The following is a 20,451-nucleotide window of genomic DNA, read 5'->3' as shown; positions in this document are numbered from 1 at the left end:
AAATGAAGCACCAAAACATCATGGTAGACAACAAAATTGACAGAAAAAGTAGTTCAATATGCAGTAATGCTATGTAGTAATTACTGTATTTATGAATTTAGCACCAAAATATCATGATATATTGAAAACATTGACTACAAAAATGCGTTGGATAATCCAGAACATTGGATAAGCGAGTGTTGGATAAGTGAGACTCTACTGTACTCTTGTTACTTTTATATTACAGCTCACAAAAAACCCCAGACAATGTGATCAGAATATTCAAACAGACAAGAGTTCTTTCTCCCACCCTGGACATTATTCCACAGATATATAAACCTCACTTGCCTAGATTCCAACAGACCTCACAACCTCTGAGGATGCTTGCCATAGATGCAGGCGAAACATCAGGAGAGAATGCTTCTGGAACATGGCCATACAGCCCGGAAAACTTACAACAACCCAGTGATTCTGTCCATAAAAGCTTTCGACAACACATTTCAATCTCAATTCGTAGTAACTGAAATAAGTTGGGATCAATAATAGAAAGCAGGGGGAGGTGACAGAAACTGGAAAATTTGAAAAGTAGGACAACAGATAATGAATAAGGATGTTCTTGCCATCTTAGGCTCAGGATATGGCATATTGAATAGATGGAGCAATGGTCTAACTTGATTTAATATCGCTTTCAGAGCTCAGAATAATATGGGCAGTTATAGGAGAAAAATGCATTGTGTCCTTCTTTTTAAATGAACTGCAATAATTTGCATGCCTTGAACGAATATGTGAACTTGAAGACAATCCTCCTTTGATTTCCGTGCTCCTTGGAATTTTGCACTGCGGTTCCCTAACCCAGAAAATCATACAAAAGATGAAGCCATTTGAAAAGGTAGCAGACAAAAGTTGCACAGCAGGGGAATGTGCTTGCTCACTATGCTAAAGTTAGATTCCAATATATTGAATAATTAAGGAGAAAATGTGTAGAAAATGTACATTGATTTCTTTTACTCATAAGCATGCACGCACACTTTCAAGCAGACTGTGACCATTTATTCTCACCAATAATGCAAAATTGGGAAAAGGCAAGCCTATACTGAGGTTGTGAATGGCTATTATAGAAAGTAAAGCAGATTTCAGGTATCCCTGGCATGTAATTGGTAAGATAAAAAGAGAGGGAAACAACTGAAGGGTGTTTGGTGTCCAGCAGAGAAATGGGAGGAAATGGCCAGAAGCTGATTGTGAAGATAAAGGTGAGTTTCCTTTCTTTTCAATACATGTAAGAATAAGAATGTAGGTGTGCTGGGTTCTCTCATATCAAAAGTAGTTGATGGTAACCTGCCATAATAATAAGAACTCTCCTTATCTTTCTGTCTCATCAAATATAGTAGACTGAACTTAGAAGAGAGAACAATAATGGGTAAAACTGCCAGATATTCAAAATTTCTCACAGGGAGGAAAGGGCAAGCGTCTTCTGAATAAATCATGCAAAGAAAACCCTCTGGTAAGTTCTCTTTAGGGTCGCCCATGTCAGAAACAATTTGACATTAGTTCCAGATAGAACTGGACTCGCTGATGGTCCAAAATTCGTGAGTAACATATAGTAGACTGTGAAAATAATGACAAAAGTAATAAACATGTAGAGTGGACAAACTGAGTGTTAGTTCCCATAACTCCGGTGAAATGCCCTTTTCTTTTTCCATGACTTTATCATGCCTCCTCCAGAAACATAAGCTGCTTCTTGAAGTCTTGAAGGCCAAGCCAGCAGTGGCAATGATGTCCTGGTCATGTTGGGAATGTGCAGCGTAAAGGAAGCTGAGTAGGATATTGAAGGTTCTCCAGTTAATGGGAAATAGGGAGGCTTTTGGGTGGAACAGCATAAGAGAAGAAGGGAAGAAGCCAGGCTTAAAATATATGGCGAGACAAATGATTTATTTAAAAGCTCAAAGTGTTGCATTGAAAGGGCTGAGGTGCTCAGTAATGATTCCTCCAACCTTTCATCCTAAAGCACCCATAAATTAGAAGCTCCTAATATCTGAATCTGAGGATTCCATTAAAATGATTTATGGCTTCATCACCGGCAGGGCAAGATGGATGGAGCCGATGTGTCCGTGGAGCCAGGAGGCAGCGCTTAAGGCTGGTCAGAGATCCCATCAGGAATCTAATTGAAAGGTGGGAAGTATTTTATATACATACCCATGATGGCATGAAATACAGCCTTGCCTGTGCCGCTGCCCAGATGCACAACAAATGAAGGCAACGGGATTTATTTGCAGAGATACCCCCGGCCTCATCGTTACTCACAATCCGAGCTCTTTCCTCCAGGTTGAATCCCTCTATCTTGCATGTATAAATTGTAACTACTCCATACACTTCCTGCAACTTTGATTCATGGACTCTCTCTTCTCCTCAGTCTTGCTTGCTCTTTTCATTCAGTAGATGGGCAAAGGGAGTGGTTTTATGGTGTGTGTGTGTATGTATGTATGTATGTGTGTATATATATACAGTAGAGTCTCACTTATCCAACACTCACTTATCCAGGATTCTGGATTATCAAATGCATTTTTGTAGTCAATGTTTTCAATACATCGTGATATTTTGGTGCTAAATTTGTAAATACAGTAAGTACTACATAGCATTACTGCATATTGAACTACTTTTTCTGTCAGATTTGTTGTATAACATGATGTTTTGGTGCTTAATTTGTAAAATCGTAACCTAATTTGATGTTTAATAGGCTTTTCCTTAATCCCTCCTTATTATCCAACATATTCGCTTATCCAATGTTCTGCCGGCCCGTTTATGTTGGATAAGTGAGACTCTACTGTATATATATGTGTGTGCGTGTGTGTGTATTAATACAAGAGCCCCTGGTTGTGTAGTGGGTTAAACCGCTGAGCTGCTGAACTTGCTGACCGAAAACTTGGTGGTTCGAATCCAGGGAGCAGGGTGAGCTACCACTGTTAGCCCCAGCTTCTGCCAACCTAGCAGTTCAAAAACATACAAATGTGAGTAGAGCAATAGGTACTGCTCCAGCAGGAAGGTAACAGCTCTCCATGAAGTCATGCCGGCCACATGACCTTGGAGGTGTCTACAGGCAACGCCTGCTCTTTGGCTAAGAAATAGAGAAGAGCAACAACCCCAGAGTCGGATACGACTAAACTTAATGTCAGGGGAAAACTTTTACCATATATATATATATATATATATATATATATATACACACACACACACACACACACACACACACACACACACATATACAGTAGAGTCTCACTTATCCAAGCCTCTGGATTATCCAAGCCATTTTTGTCGTCAATGTTTTCAATATATCGTGATATTTTGGTGCTAAATTCGTAAATACAGTAATTACAACATAACATTACTGTGTATTGAACTACTTTTTCTGTCAAATTTGTTGTATAACATGATGTTTTGGTGCTTAATTTGTAAAACCATAACCTAATTTGATGTTTAATAGGCTTTTCCTTAATCCCTCCTCATTATCCAAGATATTCGCTTATCCAAGCGTCTGCCGGCCTGTTTATCCAAGCTTGGATAAGTGAGACTCTACTGTGTGTGTGTGTGTGTGTGTGTGTGTGTGTGTGTGTATATATATATATATTATTTAAAAGCTCAAAGTTTTGCTCAGTAATGATTCCTCCAACCTTTCATCCTAAAGCACCCATAAATTAGAAGCTCCCAATATCTAGCTCTATTTAGCTAGATATAGGTTTTTACAGAAGAAGAAAAGAATAGGATAGATTGAAAGGGAGAAAGAGGATAATCCAGAGAACACCTGAAAAAGATGATAAAGGCATCTGTCACAGATATGCGGGTTAGGAAAGCCTGCAATTAAGGAAGCTGAGATTTCATCCCAGAAAACTAAAAAAGGAGAAAGAATTCCACGTATTTAATAAATCAGTTAACTTACTTATGCCCTGTCAATCAATTGAGGTTTCTAACGATTTCAGTGCACATTTTGGTGATCAATAAAATATCTTAACACCTTATAAAGTACGAATAGACACTCTAAAAGAAAAAGCCAAATCAAGCAAAAACACAGGTTTGGAACGCCAGAGCAAGCAATTATGATCAAGAGTTCCTCAGCTTGAAGGAACAACTGCCTTCTGAAATACATTTCTCACAAACTAAAGATGGGAAATAACTTGGATTGATTTGATTATTTCCACATGAACAAGACTTTTTTTGCATCTCTTATGCACATGGGGAGTGCATAAATAAAATGCACAAATTCCCCAAATTAGGGACAAGGTTCGATTGCCTACTTAGCCATGGAAACCCATAGACAACTTGGGCCAATTGTACTCTCATCTCCAGAAAGCCATGCAAAAGATTTGGCTTAGAGTCACAGAAAGTAAGAAAAGACATGAAGGCACACAAGAACAACAACAACCATGCACACATTTCATGCAAAATACCACACAAAGCCTTTCAACAGTGGTCAGAAGGAGGGAAATGGGAGCAATTCATAGAAATGGAAGCCAGGAGATTTTCAAATTCTTTACACAACTCTCTACTGTGGGCCTTCGCTTGGTGATCCCAAAGCTCAGGCAGGAATAAAAACTGATCCTTTTGGGTATCCTGGACACAGATTATTTTGAGCCTTAAAGGTTAAAACATGGCTGTAAACTAGCCGGAGAAAGGTTTTGTAAGACTCTAAATAGAGATGTCTCCAAGCCAGAGATTTGTCAGCCTGGTAATTTGGACTAAAAGAGTCTTAGGCAGGAATGTCCTTTTTCACGTTATATTTTAAGTACCGTATATACTCGAGTATAAGCCGGCCCTAATATAAGCCGAGGCACCTAATTTTACCACAAAAAACTGGGGAAACTTATTGACTTGAGTATAAGTCGAGGGTGGAAATGCAGCAGCTACTGGTACGTTTCAAAATGAAAATAGATCCCAATGAAATAATATTGAGGCATCAGTAGGTTAAAGTTTTTAAAAAAATATTTACCGCATTTCAAAGAAAAACAGTAAACAAGCTCTGTAAGTGGAAAAGTAGGGTCAACAAAAACAATATGATATTAACAATAACTCAATAATAATACAGTAGAGTCTCACTTATCCAACACTCGCTTATCCAACGTTCTGGATTATCCAACGCATTTTTGTAGTCAATGTTTTCAATACATCGTGATATTTTGGTGCTAAATTCGTAAATACAGTAATTACTACGTAACATTACTGCATATTGAACTACTTTTTCTGTCAAATTTGTTGTATAACATGATGTTTTGGTGCTGAATTTGTAAAATCATAACCTAATTTGATGTTTAATAGGTTTCTCCTTAATCTCTCCTTATTATCCAACATATTCGCTTATCCAACATTCTGCCGGCCCGTTTATGTTGGATAAGTGAGACTCTACTGTAGATCCCAATGAAATTATATTGAGGAATCAGTAGGTTAAAGTTTTTAAAAAATATTTACCGCATTTCAAATAAAAACAGTAAACAAGCTTTGTAAGTGGAAAAGTAGGGTCAACAAAAACAATATGATATTAACAATAACTTAATACTACTACTACTACTACTAATAATAATAATAATAATAATAATAGCTTCATTTGTACCCTGCCCTATCTTAAAAGCCTACAAAGGAAGAGCCTCCAACACACTCTTAATAGAGTAAAATAATAAATGTAATAATACCAATAATAATAGAGAAACACAATAAATGTTCCATATATTCTCGAGTATAAGCTGACCCAAATATAAGCCAACCAGGACCCTCACCCGAGTATAAGCCGAGGGGGGCTTTTTCAGTCTTAAAAAAGGGCTGAAAAACTAGGCTTATACTCGAGTATATACAGTATATTTTGGGGTGCAGGCTTTCCAGAAAGACAGAAATGTTTTCATGTTATAATTATGAACATGACAAGGCAATAATTTTGCAGAGAAATACACAGCCAGGTTAACTGGAACCAATGTTTTCATTTGGTATTTCAGTAGAACACAAGTTTGTTAATACAGTAGAGTCTCACTTATCCAACACTCGCTTATTCAACGTTCTGGATTATCCAACGTTTTTTGTAGTCAATGTTTTCAATACATCATGATATTTGGTGCCAAGTTCGTAAATACAGTAATTTCTACATAGCATTACTGCGTATTGAACTGCTTTTTCTTTCAAATTTGTTGTATATTATATGTATCCAACATATTCACTTATCCAACTTTCTGCCAGCCCGTTTATGTTGGATAAGTGAGACTCTACTGTAGCTACTTCCGGAGTGACAACCCTGTGTGTCATGAATTTCAGCTGCTCCTTGTTGTCGTCTTGAAAAGAGAAATACTAGCAGCATTAACATACGTAGCTGCACATGGTGCAAGTCTACACATCTCCCTCTGTTACAAATATTGAACAAACTAGAACAAACTCTTTTTTAAAAGGTTCAGAACTACAGCAAACTTTAAATCCATGTGACTTACCAGTTTGGAAGTCCTTTGCCTCCTTCACCTGCCTTTGTTCCTCCCTAAATGGCAGGCAGGGATCCAAACCAAGAAACAAGCTGTCAAATAGTGGAGCTCAGCAGATCGATCCTGCTATGACTAAGTGCTATTATTGGTTTGTTTGCTTTTTTAGAAAAGCTAAAGCATACAGTTGTGATATTTCTTTTATTGCTGCTAGATTTCTTTTCTTTCTTTCAATGACTCTCTGATCATATTCTTCTCATATCTTCCCGCTTTATTAATTTTTTTGCCATTTTCACATTTTACAAAATGTTGGCTGAGATTCTAGACGAGCCATTTAATTACGTATACTTACAAAGTGTTTGTTTATTAATACCGAAACCAGAGCTCATTCCCATTCACACAAATAAATTCAATCTGCAAAAGAGCAACAATCTAAAATAATACAGAAAAGCTACAATATAAAACATTATAAAAATTACAGTATGGAATATGTAGCACTTCATACAAATTCCCTACATTATCGAATGCAAATCCATAACTGCCATCATGAATCCTAGCCACAATTCTTTCCCTCTAAATAGAATTTATAATCATGGGAAATGTTCAGATTTTTCTGCATTCTTTGATATAACTGAAGAGCTGAAACAATGATCTTTAAACATTCACAACATGTTCATTTTCCAGTTTTGCTGGTTTGATTTCTAATGTGAAACTTAAAATTCAGAAATGGAATTTACATTGACAAAGTGGGCACAACAAATTGGACACTCTATAAAATTGGAAGACTGGGAGAAGGCCTGGAATATCAAATTAAGATATACCTACTTAAGCGTCCTTAAGAAAAAATGATATAAAATGTTTTATCAGTGGTACATAACACTATAAAAACTAGCAAAGTGTTACAGAAACATTTCAAACAAATGTTGAAAATGTAAAGGACAAGGCGGGTCGTTTTTCCGCATGTGGTGGGGCTGCAAATTGGCAAAAACTTTTTGGAAGAATATACACAAAACTACTCAAGTGGCAAAGTGTGTTAAAGCACTGAGCTGCTGAACTTGCAGACCGAAAGGTCGCAGGTTCAAATCCCGGGAGCGGAATGAGCACCTGCTGTTAGCCCCAGCTCCTGCCAACCTAGCAGTTTGAAAACATGCCAATGTGAGTAGATCAATAGGTACCCGCTCTGGCGGGCAAACCAAAGAAAGCAACAGACTGGACCCTAGTTAAAAGTTATCTAGATACAGGAAAAACTATTTGGCAAACTTAAAAACGGAGTGGGACACAAGAGAAGTTTTAAAATTTGGAAGCCAGAAGACACCTTTTTTCCCTTCCCCTTTCTCCTTTTTTCCCTTTTTTTTCTTTTTCTTCCTTTCTCCTTTTGCTACCCCACCCTAAACTAACCCCTCTAGCAGGTACCACTGCATAAATTCTTACTCAATTTATTGATATGCTGGACCGCTCTAACAACTACCATGTCAGAATATAAAGAGAAGCCATTGAAATCCACAAGCATGTGGACAATTTCAACAGAAAGGAGGAAACCATGAAAATGAACAAAATCTGGCAGCAAGTATTTTTTTTTTTTAAAAAAAAAAACCTCTAAAATCAGGACAGTGAATAAAGTACAACACTCTGAAAACAGGGGGATTCCAGACATGTAAGAATCAGAGCCAGCTAACACCTCCCAACTAAGGATTCTCCCAGGCAGGAAGCAGCCAGGCCTTGGATCTGCAATGCTATTAAATCAAGGTGATTAATTGCAACTTTCACACTTTCCTCCAGCAGACAAACATTCTTTCTCCCAACTTGGATCTCCCACAGATACATAAAATTCATTAGCCTAGTTGCCAATAAACCTCACAATCTCTGAGGATGCCTGCCATAGATGTGGGCGAAACGTCAGGAGAGAATGCTTCTGGGACATGGCCATACAGCCTGGAAAACTCACAGCAACCCAGTGATTCCGGCCATGAAAGCCTTCGACAACACATATCTAGATGTTGATTTTTTTTAAAAATGTGAAGAACTATCTTTTCCATGTTTATCCTGGTGTGAAATTGTTTTCAGGCAGCAATTAATTCTTCCCTTGCTTTTCTCCCCATTGTCAGATCATGCACCATGTTTGAGAGAACACTTTACTAAATAGTACCTTCCCTCTCTTATCAGAATTGCAATTACATTTCTGTTGCTATTCCGGCTCATGTGATAGCAGCCAAGTGTATTGCTCCCACTGTCCCATGCGAGGTTTCCTACCTGCTTTGTTTGCTCCTGATTTGTGAGTAAAGTCTACGCTAATCTTGAACATGAATGCAATTCCAAAATAATTTCATCCTTGAAAGAAAAGAGAAATAATTTTAGCAAGCGTCTTCCTACTGGAAAATGTGTCCCTGGACGACAGCCTTGAGTTTTCCCAATGGACATGCTACCAGTTGTGTTAAATAAATTCAAATAATTCAAATAATTCAAATGCTTAGCCATTTCTTAGAAAGTGCAAGAAGTCAAGGATGTGCCACTTGCAGAACTCCTGCTTTAGGCTCTTCGGTACCTGGCAGCTGAGTTGCTTTTTTATGTAACCTTGACCAGCATGACAATTTCCCAAATTCTTGATCTATCATTCTAGAAGTTAGTAGTTATCTCAGGGATCCCCAAACTAAGGCCCGGGGGCCAGATGCGGCCCTCCAAGGTCATTTACCTGGCCTCTGCCCTCAGTTTTAGACTTAGGCTTGCCCAAAGTCTGGAATGACTTGAAGAGACACAACAACAACAACAATCCTACTTAACTTGACTATCTCATTGGTCAGAAGCAGGCCCACACTTCCCATTGAAATCCTGATAGGTTTATGTTGGTTAAGATTGTTTTTATTTTTAAATATTGAATTGTTCATTCATTTACTAATATTGTGCTATGGTAATAATATAATATATTGTGTATACATATAATATTGATAATAATATTATAATGTAATGCAATATAATATTTATTTATTTATTACAGTATTTCTACCCCGCCCTTCTCACCCAGTAGGGGACTCAGGGTGGCTAATAATAATAATAATACAATGTAAATAATATTGTATAATATAATATTAATTATATATTATATATTAAATGTAATATTACTAATAATAATATGGTATAGTGGTATTGTACAATATCTATATATATAAAAAGTAATGGCATCACGGCGACCCACAAAACAACAAAACTACAGGCCCCCCAACCTCGAAATCTGACAACACAACCCATCATCCACGCCTCTAGGTTGATACAACAAAAAGAAAAGAAAAATAAAGTCCTAATTAGAGGGAGAGGAATAATTGCTTTTATCCAATTGCTGCCAGTTAGAAGGCTAAGCTCCTCCAACTTGGTCTCCTAGCAACCCAATAAAAAATAATAAAAAACACTAAAAAATAATTAAAAACACTAAAAGATTAATACAATAAAATACTATAATAACAGAAAATATCTAAAAAATAATACAAGAAAATAATAAAATATAATAAATAAAAAGATAACTTACAATAAAAGATTAATACAATAAAATACTATAATAACAGAAAATAACTAAAAATAATACAAGAAAATAATAAAATATAATAAATAAAAAGATAACTTACAATAAAATTAATTAAAAAATACAAATAACGTCAAATAAAAATTACACAACAATTTTTAACCAATACTACCACCACTTTGCCACAGCAACGCGTGGCCGGGCACAGCTAGTAGTAATATATAATGCTAATATGTACTATGCTAATAATATAATATAACTTGTGGTTTAACTATGTTATTAAGTTTGCTATTTTACCTGTATATGTAGATGTCTGTTTTTATAATTGTACATGTCTCTGTACATTTGATGTGTTTTATATTGTTACTGTTTTTAACCTGGGTTCAACCCTTGTATTATTATTATTTTTATTATTATTATTATTATTATTATTATTATTATTATTATTATTATTATTATTATTATTATTATTATAATTATACAACTTGTAAGCCGCTGAGTCGCCTTCGGAGTGAGAGAGGGTGGAGTACAAATGTAGCAAATAAATAAATAAATAATTGTTGTTGTGGGTTTTTTTGCACTACAAATAAGACATGTGCAGTGTGCATAAGAATATGTTCATTTTTTTTCCCAAATGATAATTTGGCCCTTCAACAATCTGAGGGACCATGAACCGGCCCGCCACTTTAAAAGTTTGAAGACCTCTGAGTTACCTTATCCATTTAAGTAGAGAAGCCCAGAATTGTATCTTGACCTACAAGTCTCTGGATTTTCCTGAGGGATTTAGAAGTGAGACTTAACCCAATTTCATTGCACACACTCACTCAAAAAACACTGTTGCCAGCTGCTTATGTTTTCAAGGGCACAAATGTAACTTTGTTTTGTCATTTCAAAGACGTGGCAAATATTCTTTTGCCGGCTTACACTTTCCCACTGTAGAAAGTTGGGTCCCCAAAGGATTCGGAGTGAATCTTAAACACTTAGTTGAGTTCACTGAGTAAATGAAAACACTCTTATGTCTGAGATCAAGCAGAGAGTGTCATCCATGAAAGTTGCCCAGGCTTTCTGGTGTTTTGTGCTGCAAAGAAAGCATATTTTCCAACTCCTCTATTTTGGCAGGGACCGCCCCAGTTAATACTATATTGCCTCATTTTTCTTGTCTTTTTCCATTTACCTCCACTGTCCACAGCTTATCCATGGTGGTGTAAACTCACATGGATTTGTCCTTCCCAGTGTGATAAAGCAAAAGCAAACTGCTGCAACCTCTCCTGACTAATCTGTTCTTTGTGAATGCCATCTTGACTCCACTGCAATGTGTCTTGGCCACACATATCCTGTACATTTTGAAAGGAGTAGGAAACCAGCTGTGTCACAGCTGGTTAGTAGTCAGCTGCAATAAATCACTACTGACCGAGAGGTCATGGGAACAAAGCCTGGGTTGGATTGAGCTCCTGACTATTAATAGCCTAGCTCGCTGCCCACCTAAGCAGCTCGAAAAACAGTTGCATCTGTTGAGTAGAAAATTCTAGGTACCGCTTATGTGGGGAGGCTAATTTAACTAATTTACAATGTTGGAGACTAGCCCGGAGGGGAAGTAAAGGAGAGAATTCCAGGAGAGCAATAAATCAAGCCTTTTATTATCACAGCTGATGATAAGGCAAAACAGACGTAAGTACCCACATTTTGTGGGACCGTATCATGCAAATGGCTGTCACAACATATGTGTAGCAAACAAAGAACTTGATATCTCAGCCTATCTAGAATTGACCAATGGCTGAGGATCTTCCCCACCTTCCACACCTACTTGGCACAAGTGATATCAATGACCTAACTTGTTTACTCTGAGCTTTTTTCTCTCCTTTCGAAATTCCTGAAGGAAGGCACCCGCCCACAGGAAGGGAGGCGGCACAGGCCCTGTGTTGTACATACTACTTTGGTTCATACAAAGTGCTTATATTGTCTATATAAAGGCTATATGATATATGCAGAGGCAAAGCTATGTTAGGCAAAAGTTTACTATTTTCTGGCTTATGGTCCCTACAACGACACCACAAAAACTGCTAGCAGTGTATAGAAAGGAATGAGGAAGTACTACCATCAAGGACTCGGTGTCACAAGTGGATGATGAAGCAGCAGCTCCCCCTGTGGCCGGAATCGAGGATACCCTTATGAAGCCAGAAGCTAGAAATGTTAAATTGCCTCTGTGTCTGTCTATGTGTTGTATGTCTAATAATGGCATTGAATGTTTGCCATGTATATGTGTATTGTGATCCGCCCTGAGTACCCTTCAGGGTGAGAAGGGTGGAATATAAATACTGTAAAAAATAAAAATAAAAAACCTATTTCCAAAATGAGGTATTTTTCAACAGCATCCATGAACTTTAATAAAGTGTAGTCTCCAAACTCTTCCGCAACACAAAAGAACAGGGCCGCTAGCATTCTCCTTTTCCATCTCCTTTATCAAAAAGGGACTGAATTGTCAGGTGCCACAGAGCCTGAATTGGCCTTTCTGCAGACTTTGCACAGAGCTCTCTGACTTCTTGTAACAAACCGTTTGAAATACAGGCCTGCAGATCCATCAAGTCAAGCAACACAACAGGCAGTGCACTAATGGGAAAATCCTGAGGTTGGTGGTCCAATGATCCAAAAGATTCACAGCCCACTTTACTGTTTGCTGCCTCCCCACATTCTCAGCAACTTCAGTGTTTGCCCATCTCAGTGGCTGACGCTCGAAACTATTATTTTGCAATGCTTTTATCTCAAGGCAGAAGGAGACTGAAGGTGGCAAATGAGAATTTTAAAATACCAGCAAAGCAAAAATCGGGGTAAAATTGCTTTTGAAAGATTAACGTCAGTAGAAAACCAGCTAACCATGGGTTAGATCTCTAGATGCTCAAAATATTGGCACAATTTCTCATTCTCAATGAGAGCGTCTATCTCCACATGATATTAATATCAAGCTGAGAATTCTCCAGATTTTATGAAAGTTTCTGCTTCCAGTTGGACAAGTTGCATGTTTTTGACATGGCTTCTTGCAATTTGCACAAAAATGCCCATACACAGCACACTCACAAAGCAAGAATAAGAGAGCAGGCTGGTGGATCAAAAAGATGGATGCATTTATTTATTTATCGTGTCAGAAGCAAATTGTGAATACAGCTATCTATATATATAAAAGAGTGATGGAATCCTGGCAACCGCCAAAACAACAAAACTAAACACCCCACAACTTCGAAAATTGACAACACAGCCCATCATCCACGCCTCTAGGTTGATAGAACAAAAAGAAAAGAAAAATAAAGTCCAAATTAGAGGGAGAGGAATAATTGTTTTTATCCAATTGCTGCCAGTTAAAAGGCTAAGCTCCGCCCACTTGGTCTCCTAGCAACCCACTAACCCAGGGGACAGGCAGAGTTAGGCCTCACTTAGGCCTCTTCCGCACTGCCTATAAAATACAGATTATCAGATTTTAACTGGGTTAGGTGGTAGTGTAGACTCAAAGCCCACACAGCTATATAACCCATAAAATCTTATATTATCTGCTTTAACTGGATTATCTGGACTCCACACCTTTACCCTTTACCTTAACTACCACCAATTCCTCAATACAGTAGAGTCTCACTTATCCAAGCTAAACGGGCCGGCAGAAGCTTGGATAAGCGAATAGCTTGGATAATAAGGAGGGATTAAGTTAAAGCCTATTAAACATCAAATTAGGTTATGATTTTACAAATTAAGCACCAAAACATCATGTTATACAACAAATTTGACAGAAAAGGTAGTTCAATACGCAGTAATGATATGTTGCAATTACTGTATTTATGAATTTAGCACCAAAATATCACGATATACTGAAAACATTGATTACAAAAATGGCTTGGATAATCCAGAAGCTTGGATAAGCGAGGCTTGGATAAGTGAGACTCTACTGTACTTTATTTTCCATACCACCATACTTCGCCACAGCAACGCGTGGCCGGGCACAGCTAGTAATGTATAAAAAACCAAAAAGTTAAAAACTTAGCATTATGCTGAATTTCCTTTGACCAGAAGCTGGCCATTTCTCTGATATCACTTTAGAAAGTTCTCCATTGGTTATGTGGCAGGGCTCAGATTGCATTGTAGTAAGTGGTCTGTAGTTTGCTTTTCTCCATACTCGCATGTCGTGGACTCCACTTTGTGGCCCCATTTCTTAAGATTGTCTCTGCATCTCATGGTATCAGCCTTCCAAGTCGCCCAGTCTTCTGTGTGCCCATGGCAGAGATCCTCATTCAGTATCATCCATGGCTTGAGGTTCCAGGTTTTAGCCTGCCACTTTTGGACTCTTGCTTGCTGAGGTGTTCTTGCAAGTATCTCTGTAGATCTTAGAAAGCTATTTCTTGATTTAAGGTGTTGGCTTGCTGGATGATATCAGGACAGAGAATGGGACGGAGATGTCAATGTCTTGGTCCTTTCACTGCTTGCTGCTACTTTCCTGGCAGATATCAGGTGGTGCGTAACTAGCTAAATAGTACAATTTCCCCAACGGTGTTGGGCATAGACATCCTGTGATTATGCGGCATGTCTCATTAAGAGCCATATCTACTGTTTTAACATGCATTGATATTTTAAAGAAAAAAGTAGAATTTTTAAAAAATGCATAATGGAGTCTAGTGATTTAATAATGGAGAAAAACATGGGGCAGGAGTCAACTTTATTTAGGCTTTAGTTAAAATAAGTAGCTGTGCTAATATATAGAGAAGACTTAAAGTTGAAATATGGATTAGTGTTAGAAATGTCTTTTTTGATAATTTGTAGAGGACAAAGAATAGTGTACATAATCATAATCTGGCAATTTGGAAGTGACACATGAACCATTTAGTATAATTTAGAGTACCATATATACTCGAGTATAAGCCGACCCAAATATAAGCCGAGGCATCTAATTTTACCACAAAAAAACTGGGAAAACATTGACTCCAGTATAAGCTGAGATACCAATAAAATTACATTAATTGAGGCATCAGTAGGTTAAATGTTTTTGAATATTTACATAAAGTTCAAATTTAAGATAAGCCTGTCCAACTCTGATAAAATCATTATTCTCATCTTCTTCAATGTAAATGTGCTTATGTATCCTTTTAATAATAATAGAGTAAAATAATACATGTAATAATAATAATAATAATAATAATAATAATAAATACAGGAAAATAATTCAAGTAATAATAAATACAGGAAAATAATAAATGCAACAATAATAATAACAATAATAATAAGATCAGAGTGAAATAATAAATGTAATAATAATAATAATAATAATAATAATAATAATAGAGTAAAATAAATGTAATAGTAGCAACAATAATAGAGAAAAATAATAAATGTAATAATACCAATAATAATAGAGAAAAATAATAAATGTACCATATATTCTCGAGTATAAGCTGACCCAAATATAAGCCAACCAGGACCCTCACCCGAGTGTAAGCCAAGGGGCCTTTTTCAGTCTTAAAGGGGATTTTTTAGTCTTAAAGAGGGGATTTTTTAGTCTTAAAAAGGGCTGAAAAACTAGGCTTATACTCAAGTATATACAGTAATTTGTAGATGCAGTATGTTAGCTGGCGATATCTATGTAATTTTTTGAGTTGTGATATATATTATTTTTGTGTTTTTTTCCCTTTTGGTACACCCATAATATAATTTTATCTAGTTAAAATATGTATGTTAATAGCAATATTTTAAAATGAAATAATCCTTGCATAAGAGCTAGCTAGTTGTCCAAGGGAACTTTTCTCAGTAGGATGCTCCACCAAAGTGGCATCAATACAAAACATGAAATGCTCCAACACATCTACACATTCATAAAAAGACAGGAACCCAGATTCATAGGTTTTCATGGGTTAAACGGATTAATGGTGACAATTCCTGAAGTCAGAGTTGGGAAAAGTTAATTTGAACCCCCCCCCCCCCCAAATTGCCCTAATGTTACAGTTCTTTGTAAATAAATTTATTGCCAGACTCAAAAAAGTCCAGATTTTCTGTTCCACACATTAATCCAAAAAGCATAAATTAAGATGTTTTGCTTATGTGCAGCAAGTGAATTTCTCCCTTATTCCTGGACTTTAAAGTCAGGAAGAGGAGGATAGGAAGCTTATGTGTGCAAAAATTTAATTTATTCAGCCCAATGTGTTTTTCATTAAGCTCTCTGTCAAGGGTACTGTAATACAAACACACTCGAAATTGGTCACAATGAAATTAGTCACAACCAGCCTGTTCCAGATTTTCAAAGGCGCTTTGCCTGACTAATTGTAGTGAATTGAGAGCCAAAAGCTTTCGGTGAACTTCTACCCACTCTCTCCTCGACTTTTGTTGAACATTGAGAAACACACATCCCAGCATTGCGTGCTTTCTTGGACTTGGCAGAGTCAAGCTTGGAAATATATACAGAAAGGTGAAAACAACAAATTACTGGAAGCTTCTTGGGAGTAGGTTCCCGCGAATGGGAAATGGGATTTTTATAATCTCTAAGCAATTTGTTGTTTTGACCTTTGCATATATTTTTTTTGCAAAGCTAAGGTTGGGTGCACAGTTTGAATAGAGTGCAGTGAGACTGAGTGATAACGGATTACGCTCCAGCAGGGAGTCTCTTGCATTCTAATGGCCATTTTTTATAATATTTTCCCGATATTTTTTCATGCACATGTGTTTTGCATACGGTGTGGTTGCTGTAAAGAAAGTGCAAAGATTGTCCTTGGATAAAGAAAAGTCATTTTAGTCTGAGCACATTTTTTAAAAGTGTTCTATTCAGAACCTGTCCTTCTCACCTTGAAGGGAACTCAAGTGGATCACAAAATTTATTTATTATTTATTTACAGTATTTATATTCCGCCCTTCTCACCCCGAAGGGGACTCAGGGCGGATTACAATGAACACATATATGGCAAACATTCAATGCCAACAGACAAACAACATACATTAGACAGACTCAGAGGCATTTTAAACATTTTTCCAGCTTCATGATTCCGGCCACAGGGGGAGCTGTTGCTTCACCGTCCAGTAGTGGCTGTACTTCCTCATTCCTTTCCTCGTGTTTTGCTGGCAGTTTTATGGTGTTGTAAATCAGCCTCCCGCATAAAGCTTCCCTAAATTTCCCTAATTGACAGGTGCAACTGTCTTTCGGGGCTGCATAGGTCAACAGCAAGCCAGGGCTATTAATGGTTGGAGGCTTAACCCGACCCGGGCTTCGAACTCATGACCTCTCGGTCAGTAGTGATTTATAGCAGCTGGTTACTAGCCAGCTGCGCCACAGCCTGGCCCCACATATATATGGCAAACATTCAATGCTGTTTATACATTGGCGAGACAGACAATTGTACATAGATAGAAGTATATATGGGCTTTTCCCATCTTCGGCATCTTGGAAGCTGTGCAACTACAACTTTAACAAAGTGCACTTTAGCTAGTCTATTACTCAACTTCGCTGTTTCTTATTCCGTGTTTTATTAAGTGCTTTTTTATTTTCATAAGTTAATGTTTACATTTTATAATTGCTGTATGTTTTTGTTTACTGATGTATTGTTTATTGTCACTGTTTTTATCTGATACTATCTGTGAGCCGCCCCGAGTCCCCTTCGGGAGAGATGGAGGCGGGATATAAATAAAATAATAATAATAATAATAATAATAATAATAATAATTATTATTATTATTATTATTATTCGAGTTTTTCAGCCCTTTATATGAGCTGAAAAAGCCTCCCTGGCTTATAATTGGGTCAAGGTCAAGCTGGCAGCCTAGAGGCCGTTGCTTGCAATATGTGATATATTTATCTCTCATCTTACCCTCCCTTATCAGTGTTTACTTTTCCAAAACCTCCCTCACTCTTAACCAAGGGAATGTTTTGAAAAGGGAAAGACGCCCTTGCAAGTCAGGAAGAAGAAAAATATATTATTCATTAATCTTATGAAATCATTTCCCCCTGAAATATTTGTTAAACTCTCCTACAGATATATAGGCATTAATTCCTTGCAAGCTTTTGCAATCCCTATGTACCTTTATATTTGTATCTATCTACCTACATTAATTTTATATATGAACTTTCCCCTCATATGTTTGCAGGTCTTTGCAAATCCTATATACATATAGATCCATGTACCTGTATATCTGTAGCCATACATATACATTATTTTTATATATGAATTTACCCTCATATGTTTGCAAGTCTCTGCAAATCCTATATAGATATAATTATCTATATAAAGAGAAATGTCTGGATATTCATATCTCTATTCTTACCTACCTATATATAGGACTTGCAAATATTACAGGGGGAAAATGAATGCACAAATATATATAGACATGTCTATATATATATATAGCTTGCAAATATTGTAGGGGAAATGCACACACACACACAGACAGACACAGAGGATTTGCAAACGTTCCAGGGGAAAATGCATATGTGAAATTATTATATATAATTATAGATCTATATCTAGCTCTGCATTGTTTATACAGGCACTGAATGTTTGCCTGTAACTATGTTGAAAGCTGGCCTGAGTCCACATGGGGAGATAGGGAAGGGTACAAATGAAGTTGTTGTTGTTGTTGTTGTTGTTGTTGTTGTTGTTATTATTATTATTATTATTATGTTATTGTTAATACCATATTGTTTTTGTTGACCCTACTTTTATAGAGCTAGTTTACTGTTTTTCTTTGAAATACGGTAAATACTCAAAAACATTTAACCTACCTTTGAAATTTAGCAGTAGTTGCTACATTTTCCACCTTTGGCCTATACTCGAGTCAATACATTTCCCCAGTTTTTTGTGGTAAAAGTAGGTGTCTCGGCTTATATTAGGGTGGGCTTATACTCGAGTATATACGGTACATTCAGCCTGTTGTCTTCCTATCTGAGAAGAGACTTGGTGAATCCGACTCATGATGAAACAAAGGAGGGGTAATATGAGCATCTCTGCACTCAAATTGTAAGAATGTGCAAGATTTGCAAGGATATGAGAATCGGACCAAAGGTCAGGACTCTAACCTTTTGGGATTGTGAGCTACATCCTGAGAAAGAGATCTGAAAAATCCCTCTATCAGCTCCAGCTCCATGGGGGGACATGAGAGAAGCCTCACACAAGGATGATAAAAACATCAAAACTTCCGGGCGTCCACTGGGCAACGTCCTTGCAGACAGCCAATTCTCTCACACCAGAAGCGACTTGCAGTTTCTTAAGTAGCTCCTGACACACAAAAAAAAAATAGGTACAGTAGAGTCTCACTAATCCAAGCCTCGCTTATCCAAGCCTCTGGATAATCCAAGCCATTTTTGTAGTCAATATTTTCAATATATCGTGATATTTTGGTGCTAAATTCGTAAATACAGTCATTACAACATAACATTACTGCGTATTGAACTACTTTTTCTGTCAAATTTGTTGTATAACATGAAGTTTTGGTGCTTAATTTGTAAAATCATCACCTAATTTGATGTTTAATAGGCTTTTCCTTAATCCCTCCTTATTATCCAAGATATTCGCTTATCCAAGCTTCTGCCAGTCTGTTTAGCTTGGATAAGTGAGACTCTACTGTACATTGTAAAGAAAGAACTTTTCTTGCATCCACTCCTTACATGATCTCTGCTTTGCCCGTTGTAATGAGAACACCAAAGACTCCAGAGGCTGCTAAATCCACATTCCTTCCATCCTGAGAACATCTCCGTACTGTTTGATGTCAGGAAAAGCATCCCTAATTGGCAATGTAAAGCTGCGCAGGAAGGAGGAGAAAGTGCAAGAGAGCAGATGCGAATGCCTCTTGGCTTCCTGGAGTGGTTGCAATGGCAAGGCACTTCCAGCTTTTCAAACAGCTTCCCTCGGCCCAACAACAACAAGGAGGAAATAACCCGGTCAGACAAACACACAGCTGTATACTCATGGGTAGCATCAAGTGAGTTGTTCCTGCCTTTGATGTCTTTGATTTGCATCTTCAGGAATAGGAACTCCTTGTCTCTGAAAGCATGGTCTCAAAAGCAATTAGCAAACGGAGCCATGTGGGTGGGAAGAAGAAGAGCTGGAGGGAAGCAAGACCAAATTAGAAAGTGGGTCTTCAGCATCCCATGAAAATTGGACACTTGTATTTCCATCGCTGGCACTTTTGAAAGTGTTCTTGTTGCTGACTGGGCAGGAATGAGGTGGGTCAATCTTGACCTTATATAGCCGTGCTTTTCAAGCGAACAGGAGCAGTAGAAGTTTGAAGATTCAATGGGAAGAGAGGCAGAAGGAAGGAATATATAACTTGCTCCTGAGATGGTATTTTGTGCTGATAAGGTGGAATAGAAGTTGAGCACATTTTACTGAGAAGCTTAGTTGGTTAAAGTCAAGTGGAGAGACACATTGGGTTGTTGGAAACTGGCCCGGAGGGGAAGTAAAGGAGAGAATTCCAAGAGAGCAATAAAACAAGCCTTTTATTGTTATCACAGCTAATGATAAGGCAAACAGCCGTAGGCACCCACTCTAATGGGTCCGTACCATGCAAATG

The 20,451-nt window shown here is 37.4% G+C and overlaps 1 long non-coding RNA gene across 1 annotated transcript in view; it reads left to right on the top strand.

The window, feature by feature from the left end:
• The first annotated feature begins 534 nt into the window (after positions 1-534).
• LOC134293519 (uncharacterized) overlaps positions 535-20,451 on the top strand; it is a 57,178-nt gene continuing 37,261 nt past the window's right edge. Inside the window, exons 1-2 of the long non-coding RNA XR_010000457.1 lie at positions 535-1,229; positions 2,061-2,148. This is a non-coding gene — a long non-coding RNA (uncharacterized LOC134293519). The remainder of the gene's footprint in view (positions 1,230-2,060; positions 2,149-20,451) is intronic.

Source organism: Anolis carolinensis, unplaced genomic scaffold (assembly GCF_035594765.1).
Source record: "Anolis carolinensis isolate JA03-04 unplaced genomic scaffold, rAnoCar3.1.pri scaffold_8, whole genome shotgun sequence".
Taxonomy (NCBI): domain Eukaryota; kingdom Metazoa; phylum Chordata; class Lepidosauria; order Squamata; family Dactyloidae; genus Anolis; species Anolis carolinensis.
The sequence above is the reverse complement of the archived record's forward strand: the minus strand, read 5'-3'. Positions and strand labels throughout refer to the sequence as shown.